This window comes from Anser cygnoides, chromosome 5, assembly GCF_040182565.1.
Source record: "Anser cygnoides isolate HZ-2024a breed goose chromosome 5, Taihu_goose_T2T_genome, whole genome shotgun sequence".
Lineage (NCBI taxonomy): Eukaryota > Metazoa > Chordata > Aves > Anseriformes > Anatidae > Anser > Anser cygnoides.
The window spans coordinates 42,166,865-42,181,728 of NC_089877.1; the positions used below are offsets into that span (position 1 = coordinate 42,166,865).

At 39.6% G+C, this 14,864-nt stretch overlaps 1 protein-coding gene across 1 annotated transcript in view; it reads left to right on the forward strand.

The window, feature by feature from the left end:
* LIN52 (lin-52 DREAM MuvB core complex component) overlaps nucleotides 1–14,864 on the forward strand; it is a 45,816-nt gene that overhangs the window by 15,294 nt on the left and 15,658 nt on the right. The gene's annotated exons all lie outside the window — the stretch shown is intronic.

The window sequence follows — 14,864 nt, forward strand, 5'->3', positions numbered from 1 at the left end:
CTGTGTCCCTCACTGCCAGGACAGCAGCTTCTGTTTTTTCAGCCTTTTTTCAGTGCTGTGTTGAGGTGGGCAGATGAAGCCCATTGGGTCAGAGGAATGTTTTCTGCCAGAAATATCATAATCACAACATTACATCAATTCAGAAAACAAGTTCTAAGAAGAACACGAGGATTGCCGCCGTCAGACCAGTGTCCTTTCAGTATCCCGTCCCCTGACATCGGGCTGCAGCCGTGTGAAGACCTGCTCGTTGTTCTGCACAGCCACAGAGGAGCACAAAGAGAGGTTTCTTGCCAACCCTGCCAACAGTGGTTGGTGCGCTCCCTGAAATGTGAAGCTTCTAGAGCTTCATCTCTTAGCAAATGTATCTATTTCTACATTATTAGGTAGTCCTTTTTCAGGATCTTGTTAAATATAACAGGACAATGCAAAATGATTTTTAATTAAAGAGCTAATAATTGCTTGAAAGCTTACTGATTTTTCCCAGCTATATCCGTTAGTCTAATAATGTAAGACATAATCTCCCTGTAAAACTTGATTTGCTTTTATTTCATCTTATGAGGTTTTTTAGACTGACTTCATTATTTTTCCTTTTTTTTTTTTTTTGTATTAATTCCTATGCGGTTTGTCCTCATTAAAGAGATTTAACTTCACTGGCTATGAAAAAAAAAACCAACAAACTTCTTGTTTATGAATTCATTGTATCTAGCGTGATACTGTTGCACTGGACTGAGAGCTCTTGTGGCTTTGCTCCTTTGCTCTTACAGCAGTTCTTCCAAAGGATAAAATAGCTGAAGGTAGATTTTTCTTTATAGGATGATCATGAGACAGTGGAGCAGATTTTAAGGTCAGAAAATAAGGCAGGAATGTGCAGGGAGGGAAAGGGAATGAACTGAACCTTTTGGTGCTAACTCTCTTTTTTGTTTAATATTTGTTTTTAGAAGACCCAACTTGGCCCGAGTCAGTGTGAAGAACTTCGGTAAATTCAGGACAAGTTAAAATAGGTCATACTAATTCATTCTAGCCACTTGATGGATTTAAGTGGTGACGGTGATGTTATTACACTTGCTTGCCTGTTACTCTTTAGGTGTAGCAACCTCTGGTTTCAGGTCTATGGGCAGTCTTCTGAAAAGACTGATTTCAAGACAGCATTTCTGTTTGGGTTTTAGAACATCCTGAAAATGGCATTCTAGGAAATGCAGCCTGAAAATGAAACCCAGCCTGAAATGTGGGAAAGAAGTACAGTTTAGAAGGTCAAATGAAACAATTATGATCATGTGGCTAGGGGGTTTTGAATTAATTTCTTGTCTGAATTCCCTTGTTTTAAAACTGTCTTTTAGGGGAAAAAAAAATCCTGTCTTCCTAAAATGAATTAATAGTGTTGGGGAATTCACTACATGCCTTTTTTTATAAACTGCTACCTATCGCCTGCTTCCCTATTAAAAATACAACTCAATTCAAATGTAAATTTATCTGGGTGCTAAGACATTTTGAATTGTCTCCATCTGTACAGGAAGGTTTTGTTGTGTCTTTTTGAGCTCTAACTGGAGATCAGAAAAGGGTGCTTAATGCCATTGCCAGCGGAGTAAACATACTACCTCTTCTCATCATATTCATTGCAAGTTTGTTCTTCACCTCCCCCTTCCAGTGAAGTGCTTGCTCTTAGAAATTTATTTTAGTAATAAAACATTACTTTATACATCCCCATGAAAGCATGTTTGAAGGCTGTTTGTGGATTTTTTGAAAGTGTTCAAGAGCTTGTTCCCTGAGCACACTGCAAACTCTTATCATGGTAAGTCTGAATTAACACACAGAAAGTTAGGCTCATAAATTTCAGTGTTAACTTAGGCTCTTAGGATATGGCAACAGGCCTGTGGTTGGTATGCTGTGCTTCAGATATCTGTCCCAAGATGCTATGTATTGTTGGTTGGTTCTTAAAAAATGGGTGGCTTTATTCTTTCAGAAATTTTATTCTTACAGAAATCTTTGCTCACAATGAGGAGAGAATAAAGATGCATTTACTGCTCTTCAGAATTGTAAGTCTTGACAGTAAAGCTAAACGAGATAGTTCAGTTACTTTCCTGTGATTTATCTGATGGCTTTTTACTGTAATTGGAGAGATGGGAATAAGGAACTTCGTACTGTGTAAGTGGAGATTTTCCATTCTTAATTTAATTTTGAGGAGATGTTTTTACTTATTAGCTGCTACAGCACAGGGACAAGAATGTAGATAATGGACAGAGGTCTAATATTGATTAGCCAAATTTCACTTGTGTGTTGTTTTTGAGCACTGTTTTACTGAAAGCTAGTGAAGCTTATTACAGCAAATTTCAGCAGAATATATTTTAGTCTTCTGCGTAGAAATTATATTGATTGGGTGCTTCCACGTGGAGAGCTTTCTGTGCTACAGGGCATATATCCACAATTCATTTAAACTGCATGAAGAGCCAATTAATTGGGTGCCAGTACACTTTACTCTAAAATCCGGATTTCTGGATATTTGGTGGTGTTCTACCAACACCTGTATGACTTAAGCCTCTCTGTATGTACATGCGTGACGTTTCTGAAACCTGTTGTTATATTTTAAAGCTTTCTATGTCCAGTGGCAATTCAACAAATAACTACTTCCACTTTCTTCATGTTAAAATGTGATTTCTGTTTTCTCCCTCTAGATTTTAATCTCTGTTCTGCTAAACCAGGTAGAATCTGGTTTGGTCAGTAGTTGGAGGAGAGTGCCAAAGAGCCCAGATGTTGCAATAAGCAGTGTTGGGTTCCTGAACCGTTTTCCTGCAGTAGCTCTAGGGGGCTCCCTGCTGTTGGAAATGTTACATTTCCGATGAGGTATATGATAAAGCTCTTAATAACCTGTTGTCATTAAAGGTCTCATAACACTTTTTTTTTTTTTTGCAAATGCTAACCTCATTGTCATCAGCAAAATACAGCATATGCAATTACAATCTAATTTTCTCTGCAGTGTCAATTAGAGATTCTCATTTTTATCCTAAACTGTGTTCTGCTGTGTGTGTGAACTGCTGCCACATAAGCTACAGTATTTAAGGAGTGTAGCAAATAATTTTTCTGTATGCAGTTTGCAAAGTTCCTTGTGTAAGTCACTAGAAGTATGTTGTTATCAGCACTGACTATGTGTGCAAGAAAGACGGGAAATAATTATCCCTTCCTTGATTGTAACCGTGCAGTTCTTTACATCAGTAACCTTAGAAGTATATGGGCTTTGTTGTGGGAGCGTTGGAAATGAATGTCTGAGATGGATGACTGGATGAGGCAGGACAAAAGTATGAACAGTAATTTGCAGCAGAGTAATAGGCGTTCACCATCAACTTGTATCAAGTGGCATTTAGAAAGGAAGGAATACTTACGTAATTATTTTTTTTTATTATTTTTAATTTTTTTATTTCCAAACCCTTCCTCTGGGTTTTATGTAAGGACAAAAATCGTGGCTCTGCGTTGAGCTCACTGGATGTGCAGGATCATGCTGGGTTCTCCTGGGCTTTCTGTATCAGATTTGGGTACATTAGAACGGACTTTTAATGACCAGTTTGAAGATGAGTCGAGCAGTTTAAGATTATACTGCTGTGTTCTCTGTTGTAATGCCAAATTACCTGGACAGGTAAGCTCACTGGCTGTGTGTGTGTACTAACATAAGCAGCATTTTGTAATAATTTCAGTTCTAACACTGGTATCTTAAACATAACCAAGGAAGAAGCATTTGCTGGCATGAATGACACCAGTTTGCATCTTCTGGAGCAATTGAGTTCAGTTTTAGGTAGAGTGCTGCGTTCCTTTCACTTGATTGTGTTTTGAAAGCTTTCTTCCTATTTGTGAAGACTAGAAATAACTGCAGAGTAACTATAGCTCATCTTCTCCAAAATGTTTGGGCAGCATGGGGTGGATGTCTGTCCTGGATGGTGCTGTTCTTTTCTGTATGAGGAACTTATATGTTGAGGGAGTGAAAATAACGTGGGGTTGGAAGTTCAGTGAACTTCACAATAAGAACGTGCACAAGTGTCCTGTTTAACCTGCTCAGTGGTGTCTTTGATGTCTTATTTATTCTACAAAGTCATAGCTTGAAATCGTTACTGTGAATTTACTGCTGAAGAGGGAAAAGGTTGAAGTATGGCTAGATGCAGGAGGGGAACAGGTTGTTTTGTTTTCACGGGTAGCATTTGCAGTACCCAAACAATGAGGCTTGGAGAAAGTGGCTGTTGAGAGCCACATCCTGATGAGATGTTTGGGCCTGTTGTACAATTATGTGATGTCTGCCACTGCAAATTCTGTTTTTTCCCTTCCTCCAGGAGCTGCTCTTCGTAGTAGGAAATCTACATTGAATTACCCTTGTCTGCATAAAACAAGGGCTAATAACAATTAGGCAATTGATTACTTTTTCAGGTGGTGAAAGATGCCTCTTCCAGGATTTGTTTCCCCATAGCACCCCTGACTTTAAACACCTGCAGCGTTCAGCTTCTGGAGAATTCAGGCGCTCGTTCCTCCCAGTGCTTGGATGTATTTATTGCATGCACTACATCTTTCCATGTCTGACCACTGTAGCTTGAGAGGAAATCATCTCTTTTTATTTCAGCGTGTGGGTTGTACTAGTTTAGGTGAAGCAGGATTTTTATATAGATTTTAACACTCTAGTAAAATTTTTGCATAATGAGTTCTTAAGCAAATTAAAACCTTGTGTGTAACAATTTAGCTTTTGCTTGTAAATTCAGAGGGTAGACATAGGTGTAGACAGTTTTAAGCCATGTAGGAGTTTGTATTGCTATTTTAAATATTTTTTCAAATAATCGTAATTGAACTGAGGTAATTTTTGTGTGTAATGCAATATTATATAGGGGCATCTGCACCCTCTGTTATTAATGCTCTGGGTTGTAACTTTTGAATGCCTTCCTAGCCAGTTAATAACCAGATTAGAGTACTGAAATAACTGAACAAAATGTCTGATAAGCGTCTCAGAATTAACGTTACAAAAATACAACCTTTTAAAACATGTTTCTGTCTATATTCCACACAACACTGTAGATCGTTAAATCTTGTCAGTTTTGAAATCTAAAACACTTAGGAAAAAATGAATTAAACCCAACCTTTTGGCTGTTGCATCTGTCTGAGGGACATCCTGCTTGCGTGCAGGATTAGAAACACAGTCCCAATTTTTACCTGCCAGTTGAAGTGTTCAGGAAAGTTGCTAAACGCAGAGCAGGAAACAGTGAAACTTGGCAGTTTTGTAGGGGAAGAAAAAGGAAATAAACATTTTCTCTAGTCTCCCATTCCTAATTGGTTTATGTTTAAGTAGCTATGGTGGGTAAAATCCAGATAAATATAAGTTTTAGAAATGACTGCAGATTTGAAAGGAATAAAAAGAAGGTGGATTTTTTAGCCCTGGTGGCCTTGAACCTTTAGAGGTGGCCTGTATATAAGCTTTATGTTATCAGAAGCTGTATCCTAGTTGCCTTAAGATGTGGTTATGTGTATGCATAAGTCTTTTTACTTTGTCAATTTCTCCACTACTCATTTACACAATAGAGAAGAATGATTTTTTTTCTTATTAGCTGTTTTCCCTTTCTGGTAATCCAGCAGCATCGTTGAGCTGCTGTGTCTTAGTTGGAAAATAGAGCAGCAACGTTTGTTGCATTTTAAAAACAGTTTCGATTGGATTGATGATAACAAAAATAACTTTTGAAATGTTCAAAAAGCTGAACTTTATATCTAAATGTGTATATTGGTGTTACATGGCAGTTGTCTTCAGTGCTGTTCTGAATGTTCTACTGGAACTTTTCCTTAATACTTCCATTTCTTCACTATTTCTTCCCAGTTTCACAGTGTTGCTTAACCATGTCACTTGCTCCACTTAAGGACCTCTTTCCAACCCCTTTCTCTGGCTGCGGTGGGTGGCAATGCCTGCTCTCTGAAGAGCTGTCTTCTGAATGCTTCCGTGAGGTTCTGGCCCTAAATCTATTGATCAAGGTAGGGTCACCGTAGTGTATTTCCCAGGCTGAAGTTGCAGAGTCCCCAGTCCCTGGGCTTCCTGCTGCTTTCCTGTTAGAATTCAGTGTGCCAGGCCCACGGCACCCTGCTCTTTCATGAATGGAATTCAAAAAGACACTTACATTTCCATAAATAAATTAGGAATTCAGTGGCTTCTTCCGGCTAATCAGGGCAGGCTGATAAACCTTGCTAGCTGTTTAATAAATGAATTGTGACTGATTACCTATTAATATGGACGCCTCAGGAATTCACCCTGGGGGAAGCAGAGCAGTGAAATAGAGAGGGGCATGGCCCCCTGGGAAATCAGGGCTTCATGTTTGCAGCTTAAATATCTCTGTGAAGTATCAATAAGGAGGTAATTGAATTTTGAACACAAACATGAGCGCCGGATGGATGAAGGAGAGGGGGGCTCTGATCATCTCTTCATGCCCCTTCATACTCCCCTCCCCTTTCCCTCAGAGACCACTCTAGTGAAGATAGATGCTAAATCCATTAAATAAAGATTAGACTCTGTCGTGGTAGAAAATGGCAGCTTAGCTAGATCCCTGGGCAAATTGGGACCTTTAGCAATACAGAAAATTAAAATATACATTTTTAACAAGTGTGCTGTCGACACAGTAATAATGACGGTGTGGCTTGTGGGGTTTGCTCACCTTTCAGATCTGCTTTTGTTTGGTTATATCACTTGCTCTTGTTTTCAAACCAGCCTACTCAGTCTCTCTGAAGCAGAGGAGGCTTAGGGGGAGGAAAATGTTGTTTTTTTTTTTCCCCATCTTGCTTTCAGTCTTGGGCTCTTTTTTTAGGTCCTTATGCTTTTGATAGTGTAGAAGTTCAGTGCTCTTCTATTTGAATAGGGAAATAATTACCTTTGGCTCCAGCACGCTCAGATGCATCTCCTAAAAAGCAGCTGGAAATAGTCTAGAGGAAGCATAGAGATTATATTGGATATTGAAATAAAAATGTGATTGGGATTTTTTAAAATAAGAATTTTATTCACTAAGCATGTGCCTTTATTATTTACTCCAGATCAAGTTTTCTGAGTTCTGATAATGTGGGAAAGGTTAATATAAGGATGATCATTGTAAAATATCAATGTTATTTCTTGTTATGCAATGCATTGTAGAAATATAGCTGAAGTGCACTTTAACAGGTGACAGTCTTTCTTTATGATACTGTGCTAGACTTAGAACATGATCAGGCCTTCTTCACAACTAGGTATGCCCTACTCTCCGTTGGAGAAAGTCAGCAGATCCTCTTTTGCAGGCAGAACCTCATCAGCCATTGTAAGTGGGGGACAAATTGCTGTTCTGGAGAGACCGCTCCTGTTTCTCCAAATAAACAGGATAAGATAATACAAGATAATCCTTCTGCAGAACAAAATCCAAAATTACAGAATCACAGAATCACAGAATCGTCTAGGTTGAAAGAGACCTCCAAGATCATCTAGTCCAACCTCAGCCCTAACACTAACAAGTCCTACACTAAACCATATCACTAAGGGCTACATCTAAACGTCTTTTAAAGACCTCCAGGGATGGCGACTCAACCACCTCCCTGGGCAGTCCATTCCAATGCCTAAAATTATTTAATGTTTTTTAATAAGAGATGAGCCTAAGCTGAATGTGGTTCTGAGGAAACTTGCTGTTGCTTCCTTCTAAAAATTTTTCTCTGGATTTTAGAGTGTTCTGAGATGGCAAGCAGGAGAGGTAAAAAAAAAAAAAAAAATCAGCTTTGCTGAATTACAGTGTACTGAGACAGTAGTAGCAGGGGACCTGCTGTCTGTTCTTCCATGGCAGCTCCTTGGTAACACCACTTTCCAGACTCCTCTCAAGTGTTAGCAATCATGTCTGGGAAACCCTGAAGCATTCTCAGCTTCTGCTGCTAAGTTCTCTTTAGCTTATAAAGAACAAAAGTAGATATTAAATGGAAGAGAAGTATCAATGTATCTAAGTCCATTTCAGAGATAGTAATGATAGCAGTGGGAATGCCTTGGCTTCCATTAACTCTGAGCTGCTGCAGACATGGAAAAGGTTTTCCATCTCAGTTCCCCAGACTATCATCTGCTTCCAGATTCCAGCGGCTTGATCACTTTTTTTTTTTTTTGTAAGAGATTTTGTGTGGGAATATCTGTGTTCTTTCATCCAACCATGCTTCTAGCAAAGAAGAAAGTGTCTAAGTTTGGCTCACCCTCATGGATTCTCTTTCATGATGTTGGCACCAAATTGAAAATGAACAGGTACCACCCCTGAGCTAAATTGCAATAATTAATTGTGTATGCACTGTAGCTTCTCCCTGTTGAAGAAGAAGCCAGATCTCAAGCCTCCCTTTGTAAAGGTAGATTACAGCATTGGGCTTACCTCTGGCCAAGCATGTTGATCATGGCCTCTTTCTCTTTGGGGACTTCCTGGCCTTCATCCCCTCGTGTATTTACAGTCTTTGATCCTTAAGTCATTGAAGCCCATCCTTTTTCAACCTCCAAACTCAAGGGCAGTCTGCATTAAAGCTCTTCTCAAAAGCACAGACCGTGATGACTTTTTAAATGGTTTTGAATCCAGTCGTATTTTAATTGGTACAGGAGAGAGAGATGCAGGCCAAAAAACCCTTGATCTGTCTGTCCCTCTGCCAGTCTTTGCGCTCTCACCTTTCTGCAGCATTCAGTAGAATATGAGAGAATATCTTTTAAGGATATTGCAGCTCCTTTCCTGAACCTCTCTCCTGCTTTCCTTCTCTTCTCTCTCTCTCCCTACCAACATGCAGACTAACTATTTATAACCCATCTGCTTTCCTTTACCCTCTCTGGCACCTTTCAAAGAAGCCCCCAGTGCCTTGACAGCTTGTTCTTCCTTGTTCTGCTCGTTCTACTGTCATCCTTAGTCTTACTCTATCACCTGTCCTTCTGTTTGCCTCTTCTGGAATTTTTTTTTCTGCTCTCTTCTCCCTGCATGTAAACTTCCAGTTTTCTAGTTCAGGAGTCTTCCTTTGTTAAAAAGGAGAGATTCTCGCTGGTTTGGTCTGCAGCATCTTCTGAAAGCAGGCATGTGCCAGGAGCCTCACAAGCTTATGGCTTTCTACATATTAAGGCACTTAGTGATGCAGCATTTTAATTAAATTAACCAGAATTTGTAAATTTTAGATAGATTTTCCCAGATCATCTCACGATGAGCTTTTAGAGTGATCACACTGCTGGTGTTTAATCCATCAGATTGTCATATGGAGTGTTGAAGAGCAGAATATCTGTTTATTAACAATTGCTGGTTTCTCATGTCAGCAAGTACATTTTCTTATTTGAGGGCCTGGGAATACAGTCTGTTGCTGTACCTATTATACCAATTATATGGACCTCATGCCAGATCCCATTTCATGTCTACCCCTCTTTTTTAAAAAAAAAAAAAAACTGAATCCAGGTGATTCAATAGACTGTCTACAAGGCATGATAGACCATGAGAGTCATCCCACCAGTGTCCAGAAATTCTTTGATTTCATTACCACAAGAGGAAAGGCCCAGATGTCCTTTATAAGAAGTTATTGGTATCCTTAGCATCAGAGGTTTCTGCAAACTGTTAAGACATTTAATGATTTTTTTTTTTTTTTAAATTTGATCAACCAGAACATGTTATAATTCACAAAAGTCAGAAAGTTGTTCCTCATCTTAGAGATCAAGCCGACCTTTTATTCCTTCTGTATTAATAAATAGCTGACCTCAAATTCTAGGATATTTGCTGTGTTGGTCTTCCTTAGCAATAGAAGTTACTTGTCTCTTCGGAGTAGTGTTCTGTTCCATTTCATTGTGACAAATCAGTTTTTCTACCACTTTAGTTGGGTAAACCCCATTAGGTGTTGGACTTTCTAAAGGGAAGAATATTCTTTGGGGCAGAGGAAAAAAATTCTTGCCTTACGACTTTTTCATTGCACTGCTTTCTTCAAAAAGAAATATTCACCATTCTGAGATGGGAGATAACGTGGGCCTGATGCAGAAATATGTTTTGTACCCTAGACATCAACTTCTTCTCATCAAATCTAATTTAAAATAATCTCCACTGTCAGAACCTTCTCAATTCTCAGCAGTAGTAACACGCGGCCATTTTTACTCATCCAAACATCTTAACTGTTGGCTTACTTGCTTTCTTGGATGCGTTGGCAGAGTCTGGGGAATAATAAGGGCTTATTAAGACAACTTCAATTTTGATCTGCGTTTAGGCAGTGTATGAAGAGGAGGGAACTGTTGGTATGTGTTGATGATGATAAATGGAAAACAGCGCTTTCTAACCTTCATTAGAGGAGTCCATTGTATCCAGCAGATGGCAATGAAAATGTACCTGCTGCTCTCTCTTCTTGCTGAGCAGTGCCTTAACTAAAATCTTAAATCCTGCAAACTGTACTCTTCCCTGTTCTCTGGTGCATAGCTGCAGATCACTTCCTAATGAGGATTTTGAGTGCCCCCTGCCTAGTGGGTAAAACAAAAGCCAACGCATCCATGGATTAACGAGAAAGGAATTTAATGCTGGCATGCTGTACTCCGCAACAAAATCTGTTTTCAGGATTTCACAGTATTCCTTTAAATGTTCAGCACTTGGGCAAGCCTTTTTAGTAGTCTTCTCTTTCCTGGTTTACATTGTTTGTCTGTCCATCTGCTTGTCTGCCAGTTATCTTGGTATTTGTGTCATATGGGCAAATAAGCAGTGATCTTTCAATAAGCTCGGCATGAAAAGCAGTGTTAAGCAGTCATCCTTTTGAGTAGTCTGCAGTACTCACTAGCTTGGACCTGCTGCTGGTTTTCCAGGCAGGACACAATTTCTTCAAGGCAGCAGCAGCATCTGTCCTGGAGAGGGGAAAACTCCAAGGCTGTGACAATAGGGATTTGTAGGGCCTTTGCATATGGGAGGAGGAGAGATTGTGGATGCTGATGATATTTAGAGTGGGTGTCACTGCTTCTAATTAAATCATAAGGAGAGTGAGGTGTAGATGTAGTGTAATGATTCAGATGGTAACTGGCTAGGGCAGCAAAGCTGAGAAGTGAATAATCTTTTCTATGCAAGAAGAAAACTTTGGTTCTGCTGGACTTTATCTTTGTTTCCTGTATTTTCTGTGTTCTTTTATCTTTATTTCTTCTTAGTAATATCCAGTTTCATATAATTTCTGTACAGGTGTTACTGTACAAATATGCAAGGCAAAGTACTTTGTTACTTCTAAGCAGCCAAGTGATTTGCAAGACATGATAAAACGTATGTATATTAAACACAATTATCACATGAAATTATCACGAATGACCATGTCAGAACCATATAAGAAGACTTTGCCAGATATTGTTTATATGTCATTCCATATAGGGTTATGTTGCTAGTTTACAATCACATTTCAGAGTATTTAGACCACACTGGGGACTAATGAACATTGCTACTTTTCCAGAACCTATGGCATTAAAAGTGCCCTTTACTAGCCCGTTCATTTCATTTCTATTTGATAACCTGAGTAGATGTGGAAACCAGAACATTTTACTCTCTCCTCCTCCTATTATCTCTGATAACTGTGATCGTCTCCAACAAATTATCTGTGATCCCCTTTTCTTGGTGACTATGAACACTACTGCTCTGCTGTCCCTAATTTACCCTTGTGACCCAGGTATTGTGGTTGACACTCCAGTAACTTGGCATCCGAGCTATAATCTGAATCTTCTTCCACACACGTGGGAAGCATGCTCTGTAAACACCCAGGGAGTGATCTCATTTGTCTTTCTTGCACTTGTTGTACGGTACTTACAGAAGTCTTGATGACTGGCTGTTAACAATGTGTTGGGTTTGAGACACTGTTCTGTGTTGTCTCACTTACCTATACATCTGTGTTGTCTGACAATATTTGTGTAGTGTCTCTTCTGAGCCTTAGGACAGAAATCCCTTGTTGTGTGTTTGTACACCCTGTAGCAGAGAGGCTACTTGATCAACAGGAACTTCTGGGCTTTAAAGTAATTCAAGATGTACATGGGCATAGCTTGCTAGCAGTATTTTAAGTTACCTGTCAAGCTAACATCCTGGCAGTTTTCTTCTTATTATGTTGACATTTGGTTGAACGTTTTGGCTTCTGCTCTGCTTTGGCATTGCACGTACTAGCAGCAGGTAAGTATGGAGTAAACTCAAGTGGAGTATTCCTTGAAGGGCTTTGACAACATAAAAGTGGTTTTCTGCAGGAGTATCCAAGGCTGTTTTGACGGATTGCTTAAGAAGCAGCTCTAGGAAATACCACAAAAAGGTGCACCTGATGTCTGGGACCAGTTTCAGCAGCTGTTACCTTTTAGTATCTACCTGGACTCTCCAAATTAGAAATGCAATCACTCTGAGCTGTATAAGAAGTCATGTCTTAAGCTGAACTCCTGTTTTGGAGGCCGTTGTTTCTTTCTGTGGATCTTTATGAGATTTTTAGGCACCTTAGTCAGGAACCTTAATTTAGTTGGCATGGATCTAAGCCTTAGACCTGAACCACTCACTATTCATGAAACTAAAATGGGATTATTATGAAACAAGGAAATCCTATTCCCTTAGTCTGGGAACTTGACAGAGAAAGGTGTGTACCAGTTACTGATGGGGGAGCCTAAGGGACGGAGAAGGCACATAGCAGGAGTGAGTGTGTCAGGAATAAAAACTGGGTTTCCTTTTACAGGCTAATGTCCTGTCTCCTGGAGCTTGCTGCCATTTTAGCCCAGTAATTGCATCCATCAAGCAAAACTTTACCTCTAAGTAACACGACTCTTTTGTATTTGAGGTAATGCTTTTTGACACCAAAATAATATTGTTCAGAATTATGATCAGAAGCAGAAAAGGAAGTACTTGAAGTTCAAACATGGCAGCAATTAGCGACAGCCTTGCTTATCATATTGTAAAGGAAGGGAGACGGTGTAGTGACATTTGCTCTCTAGACCTTCACTTTCTGTATAAGCTGCAGGCTGCTTGGAGGGCCATAATGCTGTCAAATGCTTTGCCTTGTATGTAACTTGCAAAATCTTTTTTTCCAAGAAGTTGTAAAGTAGTTGTAATTTGCTGTCTTCATGCTACAGATCACTGCGCTGTTTCCCACCTCTTCCTCTGCTTGACTTCTCTCTCTTGCAACTTCAGGTACTCCGTGGTCACTTCAGGCAGTCTTTTCGCAGGAATAATTTCAAGATGGTGTGAAATACACCATTCCTTTCTGGAGAGCTGCTTATAAATCAAGAGGTTTCTTCATAAGAATGTGAGGGGAAAAAAAAAAGGACCTCTGATTTTTGAAAGGTGACACGGTTGTTTTTTTACATCTCTGCAATTGAGAAAGTAAATTGAAAATTCGTATTGACTCCCAGCCCTGAAAAGAATGAGGGGGATGGAATTCAGAAAAAAGCAATGGAAGCCAGTCATATTAAAAGAGGCAAAGAGGAATGCTTTTTATGCAATGAATAATTTGATGTGGAACTTTCTGCCACACTGGGATTCTTTTTAGCCCGACTACTTAGCAGCTATTGAGAAAGAATCAGGCAATTAAATGGCTAAGAAGATTTCTAGGTGTATCAGGATAAAATATAAAATGAAGTATGAAATATCGGCTGCTTCAGGATACAAAACAAGCACTTGGGGAGAGGCGGAGCCTTTCAGAACTGATTATTCCATTTGTCTTCATAATGGGGTTGCTTTTTTTTCCTGTGGTGTTTCTGATACTGGGTGCAGGCAGACAGGACACCTGACTGGGTAGATCACTGATCAGCCCTGCTTTATCAATTCCTGTGTTCATTTGCATTTTTGTTTGCCTACAGATGTGACACATTTGTGTTTAGGAGGAAATAAATGTCTACTGTATTCTGTATTACTCTTGTCTAGAGACTGGTCTTAGATCCTATCTGTTGATAGGATTTTATATACAGGTTTTCAGTCGGTGATATAGGATGTACATTCAAAGCATGCTTTGAGGTATATCTTTAGAGAGAACATTATTACTAAACCCATTTGAGGGTGTCCCCAGTGGCAGCTCCATAGAGCAGGTGGCCTGCGTGGCACGAGCACACAGGGATTCAGGAGCCTGTGTCTTATCAGAGCATATAATCTAAAAATCATTCAGCCTGTTTTTCTCTCCTGGGGAGATGACGGCGATGACACAGGGCTCTTATGCTAAAAACTAATTCTTAACCTGCAGAAGACGTCATTCAACACAAATCCCAACAGAAAAGGGCTGGGTGATGGATGTTTCTGGGTAGCAGGCCAAGCTGTCGTTTGCTTTTCAACAGACAGTTCTGAGGGTTGCCTCAAGATTTTCATGCCTAGTACCTGGCTTACTTGAAAAGAGAGCATATTAAATTAAAAAAAAAAACAAACCAAACTTACAATTTCTAATTTCTGTCTGCTAATCTGTGTATATATAAAACTCAGAGGAAAAAACAGTTGCACTCTCAGGGACTCCTGTCTATGGTTCTCAGGCTTCCTTGAACAATAACCAAAGCAGTGGCTGGGTGAAGGACTGATGGTTAGGAAACAGTGTTGAACGTGTAGCAGGTAGGTAATGCTTTGGAAAGAAATGTAAGGTTGTATATACATCTGCTGATAGGACCGTAGCCAGTAGTGACTGTCCACCTCTACTCAGCAGTCGTTAGCCTACACCTGTAATACCACATCCAAGGGTGTCCTCCATGCCTTGACATGAGAGAGACATTGGTGAACTGGAGTGAGTTCAGTGGAAGGTTTCTTTAGTACCCTTCATCCATCAGAGCAATCTCACCAGACAGTAAATTATAGAGACTCTTCATAGCCATCACCTTCTTCAGCTTTACTCTTCTAGATGGTTTCCCTTTTGCTTTGCTGCAATATCTTAATTATTGGTTTCCAGTAATGGATAAGGAACACTAACTAGTC